This window comes from Cherax quadricarinatus, unplaced genomic scaffold, assembly GCF_038502225.1.
Source record: "Cherax quadricarinatus isolate ZL_2023a unplaced genomic scaffold, ASM3850222v1 Contig1127, whole genome shotgun sequence".
NCBI classification, from domain to species: domain Eukaryota; kingdom Metazoa; phylum Arthropoda; class Malacostraca; order Decapoda; family Parastacidae; genus Cherax; species Cherax quadricarinatus.
In genome coordinates, this window is record NW_027196153.1 from 2,375 (window position 1) to 10,000 (window position 7,626).

The following is a 7,626-nucleotide window of genomic DNA, read 5'->3' on the forward strand; positions in this document are numbered from 1 at the left end:
ATTTATTGTCAAGAGTGGTGGAGATTTAAACTTTTGTAGCTAAGTGTAAAACACACACTATTTAAAGGTATTTATTTAGTATATAGTAATAAGAGGTGTGTGTGCATTATTATTATTATATATATATATATATATATATATATATATATATATATATATATATATATATATATATATATATATATACAATATTTTATTGGAAGCAGCTTTATAGTCAAAGTTATGAGTCTTGGGATGCTGGAAAATTGTAATAATGTTGGTAGAATTACTGACAATATGTAAAGTAAAAGGACACAAGTGCAACTAGTGTGACATTTTTATTGTGGCAACGTTTCGCTCTCCAGGAGCTTTGTCAAGCCGTAACGGCTTGACAAAGCTGGAAAATTGCTGAGGTTTCTTGAGCATATTTAACAGACGTATTGTAATCAGTTACCTCAGCTATTAAATTTCTACCCATATTTCTTATGAGTTGCAGTCTTTACCAAAAATATTTTCATAACTCGCTTATCGTCAGAGGGAGTAACTTGTGTAGAAGATCCAGTAAGGAAAGTCGGAACCCAACAGTCATGAAAGGAAAGGCTAAGAGGGAAAGCAAAATGAGAAAGGTGGAAACATCGTTTAGAATAGAAGAAAATGGACAAGATATCCATCACCCGCTCCCAAAAACCATGCCTTATTCTGCCCTGCTTTTTCCTACCCTACCCTTCTCTACTCAACCCAACCCTGGAAAAATAAACGCAAATATAGTATAATGTGATTTTTTATTGACTGTTTCGCCCACACAGTGGACGTAGTCAATAAAGATTCACATTATACTGCATTGGTGTTTATTTTTCCATCGTGTCGGTATTTCATACCATTTATCTCCAATCCTACCTTACCCGATCCTACTTTACCCTGCTCTCTTCTACCCTTACTTTACCCTATCTTGCCCTACCCTACCCAGGCCTACTCTACTGGTAACACAACTATTGGGAGAACACTGTCAGATTTAACACAGTAAGAAAATAACCTTTTTTAAGAAAAAATAGCCAATAGCGGTAGTATGTTTTAATAATAATATCTTTATTTCTACAAGTACATGTACATGGTATACAGTCCTAGCTGACATCAATGACATACTACTATATAGAAAGCCGCTTGTTATGCAGAGCATTTCGCGCAAATTAGGTCAGATTTTGTCCCAAGATGCGACCCACACCAGTCGACTAACACCTAGGTACCCATTATTATTGATGGGTGAACATGGACAACCAGTGTAAAGAAACACGTCCAATGTTTCTATCCTCGCCAGGAATCGAATCCGGACGCTCACTGTGTGGAGCGAGAGCTTTTGCCACCAGGCCACGGGCCACCATGGCTAATGTTTGTCAGCGTCCCGGAAAGATGGCCACTGCTAGTTCCTGAGTGACCTCCTCTAGTACTTCCCCTCATCAGATATTCTATCACATAACAGTCGAAGAAAACTCGCTAATTAGGCCAAGGAACAAGGGAAGGGTACTTGAGTGCTTTTCAATTTTCAACAGTACAGGTGACCCAGAGTAATAACATGACCACCGGTGACTCAGCACTCCTCTTCTTTGGATTAAACCCTGGTTACTTCCCAGTTCCCAAGCTGTGTGTGGCCTTTATGGGTTTAGCGCTTTCTCTTGGAGATAATACAGTTGTTTACTAAAGCCTACCATTTGAGCTACACGCGCTTGCGCGTGCGCGCGAACACTAATCTCAGGTGCAGTCTGAACAGTGGCGAACTGTTATGGGGTCACCTTCATCCTCAGCCTAGGACTGAAATTTTCCACGAGAAAAATTGAATTTAATTTACAAATAACCAGCACATAGGAGATAGAAGCTCATGACGACGTTTCGGTTCGACCTGAACCACTGACAAGTTACACTAGCACACGAAGTAGAGGAAGCCAGTATGTATAGGAGAGGGGGACAGGGACGGGACAAAGAAAGGAAGAAGTGGAGTAGTGGTAGAACACCTTGAGAGGGACCATTTTAAAGAATCTCAAGATACAACCTTTAATTTATAGATATGAGGACGATATCTTGGTCATTGAGTTGAGTAATCTATAAGTTTACACTAGAAAAAAGACCCCTTGCTCTTTATGCATGTCCTACTCATCAAAGATGGAGATTCTCTTAAACACATTTGTGAGGCTATGTTAATGGAGTCAGAGCACTACCTCACTTCCTTCCCCATCTGTAACAAATCGTCAGTTGCTGACGTCTGAGCGAGCGTGGGAGAGGTTAGAGTAGAATACTGGATCTGGGTGGCCCGTGGCCTGGTAGGCAACCGTCTCGGCACGCGCGCGCGCACACACACACACACACACACACACACACACACACACACACACACACACACACACACACACACACACACACACACACACACACACACACACACACAAAATGTCCGTGGTTCGATCCCCGGCAAGGGTGGAAACATTAAGCGTGTTTCCATACACCTACTGTCCCCGTTCACCTAACAAGTAGGTACCTAGGTGTTAGTCGACTGGTGTGGGTCACATCCTGGGGGACAAGATTGAAGGACCCCCAATGGAACAAAGACAGATGAACTGCCTTTCTTGGGTTATCCTGGGGGGCTAACTCTCCGGAGTTAAAAATCCGAACAAAATCTTATCTGACAGTTTCTAAAGTTGTAGCCACACCCACTGCAAGTTTATCATGCAAGGTAGTGCCAAGCACTCCAACAGGCTCATTCAGTATACAAATAATACACTAATCAGACCTCTCGGGCAATATTGTTTAAATAATTTGGATTATTACAAGAGAATCTGAACATTATCTCATAAACAATGAAAGTTATCTTTGGTGATAATGAAACACTTAACACAGACTTAACGTATGATACACAGAATAATCTTAGGACGTTAAATTATTAAACACTAAACAGACAACAGATAATACACAGGTGTATGTTACAGTATCTTATTTGTTGTGATCATGTTTACTCTAATTATTCAGTGATGTGAGAGGTCAGCCCAACCTATCTTGGATTCAAATGGTATACTGCCGACGAACTGAAGGAAGGAGACATGTTACAGAAACGTTGTCCCAATGAAAGTTTGATGTGCATCATGTTTCAAGGTATTTTCATGTATCGGCACTTCCACTTCTAACTACAAACACATCTCATCCTGCTCGGTAAAATGCACCTTAGCACAGGCTTAACGTGTGATACACAGAATCATCTTCGAACACTAATAGAGATCCGGTTTATTAAATGGGATGTAAAGCCAAGCTGCAGTAAAACAGCGGATACTTCAGCGATGAAGAGTCATCATCTGTCTGAAACTCGTGTCAGGAACCAGTCTAGACGTTTGTCTGACGAAGATACCACTACCTGACATAGGACGTGCAAATCTGTGATACTGATGTCTTGTATATTACCACCGATTATGTTCAAAATATTGACATTGCTCATTAAAGGTCAACGCATGCGACGTTAAAAATACAGTAATGAAATTCTACATAAAAAATGGGAAGCAGGAACAAGAAAATGGGAGGTGGGGTAACACTGATGAAGGCACGCATGTATACATACATACATGTGTATAAGCAAGTGCAAAGACAATAGCTCGTGTTCATGCATATAAAAAAAGTGTAATGTATGCGGAAGAGTGAGGATGTTTGTCAGAGTTTTCATATGGGTTAAGAGAACGATATACAAGTTTGTGTTGCTTGTGTAAGGAGAAGCAACGTGGGTAGAGTGCATACTATACATGTTAAGAGATGATGAACCAGAATGAAGCAAGCGCAGAGAAGAGTTGAACCTGAGTCATAAGGTAAGTCAGGTTAATAACAACCAAGGAAAAGTTGACACAGCCGTTTGGTGTCTGTGATATGTCTGTGTTTGTGTGAGTGTGATATGTTTGTATTTATGTGTGATGTGTATATGTGCCCGCGCGCAGTATGTGTTTGTGTGTGTGCGCGCGCGCATATATGTGAACTCATCCATTTTTATTCGCTAAAATACGAAAATTATCACACTTAATCGAAATTGCTGCTACAACTGCATTTTATGGAAAAAATTAAACCAAATCATGTCATTTTATTTCAAATAGTAAGCATTAACACTACAATGTTTTAAATCCATATAATAGCTAAAAATTAAGTCTCGGCTCCTGGTCCTGCCTCTTAACTTTCCACCTGTTGGGTTTACCTGCTACTAGGTCACTCTTCTAAAGAAATAATTCCTGCTCCATGTGCTTTATCATACCTCTTCTTAAAGCTATGCATGGATCCTGCCTCCACTACACAACTTCCCAGACTATTCTACTTCCTGACAATTATGTGACTGAAGAAATATATCCTAACATCCCTGTGATTCATTTGAGTCTCCAACTTCCAACTGTGACCCCTTTTTGCTGTGTTCCATCTCTAGAACATCGTGTCTCTATCCACCTTGTCGATGCCTCTCAGTATTTTATGTCGTTATCATATCCTCCCTATCTCTCCTGTCCTCCATTGTCGTCAGGCCGATTACCCTTAACCTCTCCTCTTAGGACTTACCCCTTAGCTCTGGGACTAGTCTTGTTGCAAACCTTTGCACTTTCTCTAGTTTCCTAATGTGTTTGGCTAGGTGTGGGTTCCAAACTGTTGCTGCATACTCCAATATAGGCCTGACATTATTAAGATGTCGGAATACTGTTCTTAGGTTTGCTAGGCGCCCATATGCTGCAGCAGTTATCTGGTTGATGTGTGCCTCAGGAGATGTGTCTGGTGTTATGCTCACCCCAAGATCTTTTTCCTTGAGTGAGGTTTGTAGTCTCTGGTCCCCCTAGACTGTACTCCATCTGCGGTTTTCTTTGCCCTTCCCCAGTCTTCATGACTTTGCACTTGGTGGGGTTGAACTCCAGGAGCCAGTTGCTTTACCAAGCCTGCAGCCTGTCCAGATCCTTTTGTATTTCTGCCTGGTCTTCGTCCGATTGAATTCTTCTCATCAGCTTCACATCATCTGCAAACAGGGACACTTCGGAGTCTATTTCTTTGTGTACTCGCCTAGTTGTACTCACCTAGTTGAGGTTGCAGGGGTCGAGTCCAAGCTCCTGGCCCCGCCTCTTCATTGGTCGCTACTAGGTCACTCTCCCTGAACCGTGAGCTTTATCATACCTCTGCTTAAAGCTATGTATGGATCCTGCCTCCACTACATCGCTTCCCAAACTATTCCACTTCCTGACTAATCTGTGGCTGAAGAAATACTTCCTAACATCCCTGTGATTTATCTGCGTCTTCAACTTCCAACTGTGACCCCTTGTTGCTGTGTCCCATCTATGGAACTTCCTGTCTTTGTTCACCTTGTTAATTCCTCTCAGTATTTTGTATGTCGTTATCATGTCTCCCCTATCTCTCCTGTTCTCCAGTGTCGTCAGGTTGATTTCCCTTAACCTCTCCTCGTAGGACATACCTCTTAGCTTTGGGACTAGTCTTGTTGCAAACCTTTGCACTTTCTCTAGTATATATATATCATGCAGAACAAGTCACATAGGGATGGAAATCTTTAGCTTAAGATCTTTCGCACTCTATACGTCGTCAAGAGCTACGAAGTATTTTACAAGGCTAGCAACAGATATTAGGGAAAAATCTGAGGTAAAGCAGAAGCGTAAAGCGTCAGGCTTTAAGCATGATGCTTAAAGCTTATGCCTTGCCCCAGAGAGAATTTATCCTCCTACTGTATGTTGCTAGCCTTGCAACATTGTATAGTTCCTGACGACTCAAAGTGCGAAAAATCTTGAGCTAAAGATTTCCATCCCCATGTGACTTATTCTGCATATATATATATATATATATATATATATTAATGCATAGAATGAGGGACAGAGGGAGGGAGGGGTGAGTGGGTTTACAGAACATTATTCATATGAACAATAACTATGTTGTAGTGAAACACCAAAATTATAGACAAAAACATTCAGGATAGAAATTAGCCAGAAAAAAAACCCAGAACTAAGTAGAAAGAGGATTTTAGAAATAAAAGAAATAATAATAGAAAACGAGAATAAATAATGAGAGTAGAAAGTACAGAAAAGTAATTAAAATATAAAAGCAAAACGAAGAAGTAACATGATAGCGAAGACGAGACAAGAAGAAAGAAGTAGAAACGAAAGGAAAGAGAAGTAGAAACAAGAGAAGAAAAAGGAAGGAAGCGCAAAGAGGAAGTGAATATGGATGGCCATAAGCCGCTGGAACGAGATGATGTTACGGAACAGGCGAGGCAGGAGAAGGAGCAGTCTCAGGGTAGGATACTGAGGGATGGGGTGAGGGAAGGCCGGGGTACGTACCGAGGACTGGGCAGCCGTGTGATCTGTAAGTGACGAGGGGCTGAGTGACACCGTCACCAGGGAGGACACGTCCCGCTCCACGCGCTGCAAGTAACCCAACATCAACACCTCTGTCTGTCTCCACATCATAGCGGAGGAGACTCACCACGAAAAGTGGAAACGAAGAGGAAGTCAAGGAGGAGAGGAAGTGTCACGACATCAAGAGGAGCACACAAAGGAGAAACAGAGCCAAAAGACTAGGAAGTGTAAAGTCTAGAGGATAAGTGAAAACACTGAGACAGAATGTCGTGTGTGAAAAAGAATGATCGGAGAAATTAACAAGAGAATGCGAGAAATCTTGAACAGCAGCAGGAATTAAACGAAGGAAACCAGTAATAGAGTTGGGTTGTGTTGCTACCTACTATTAGCAACACAAAACCATGCGAGAGCAGAGATTGAGAGGAGGCAGCAGTGAATATTAAGTGAAACTGGAAGGCAGCGCTGCAAGAGGTGTGAAGAAGACCAACAACAATGAAAAACAGTACAGTTGCAGGTTTGTGGAAGATCATTAGCAGCAATAATAGTCGCAGTAACAAGTGACACAGGAGACAAAGACGCGATAGGAGAGACCCGCCTTTAGCAATGGACTAGAGCATGGAGTCGAAGTCTAAAGACTGTGCCGAAGTAGTGAAGGAAGTGTTTGTTGACATGAGTGTTACTCCAAATACAACACTTTTCTCATATTTTCAAGGCATAAAGTGGAGGCAATGTAAACATAAAAATTATATACAAATGAAAAACTTCAGAATGCATAGTAGAATTAAAAAGTATTATATGTTTACGTGCAAATGAACTGCAAAATCTAATAAAAAATTTAAGAGCTTACAGCAATTAAAGATAAAAAAAAATTTACTTGACTATAAAAAATATTTAAATATCTACAAAAAATTTTATTGTAAAAATGGGAGACATACGGTATTTAAAAAAAGTGGTGTTCTAGTATAAAGGTTAGGATAAATTTAAAACTAAACACGAATTTGTGAGCTAAGAAGCTAGGAAAGTATTTCATTGTAAAGGCTCTCTCCGGTGCGGTCGTTGACCTGGTTTGCCCTAATGGACTTGCATATATCATACGGTCACCACAGCGGCTGTGTTAATTAAGCCTCAGGTTGGACACCACTAGACAACAACAGTAATTAACGTAAGCTTTGACAACACACACAAGTAAGCTGTGATAGACCTCTAGCCGGTTTTGAAGGTCCTTCAGCCCTCGCAACTCGGTCTGAGGCCAGACATTCTTGTTGACTGCCGGGTAAACCAGGTTGTTGCTGTTAGC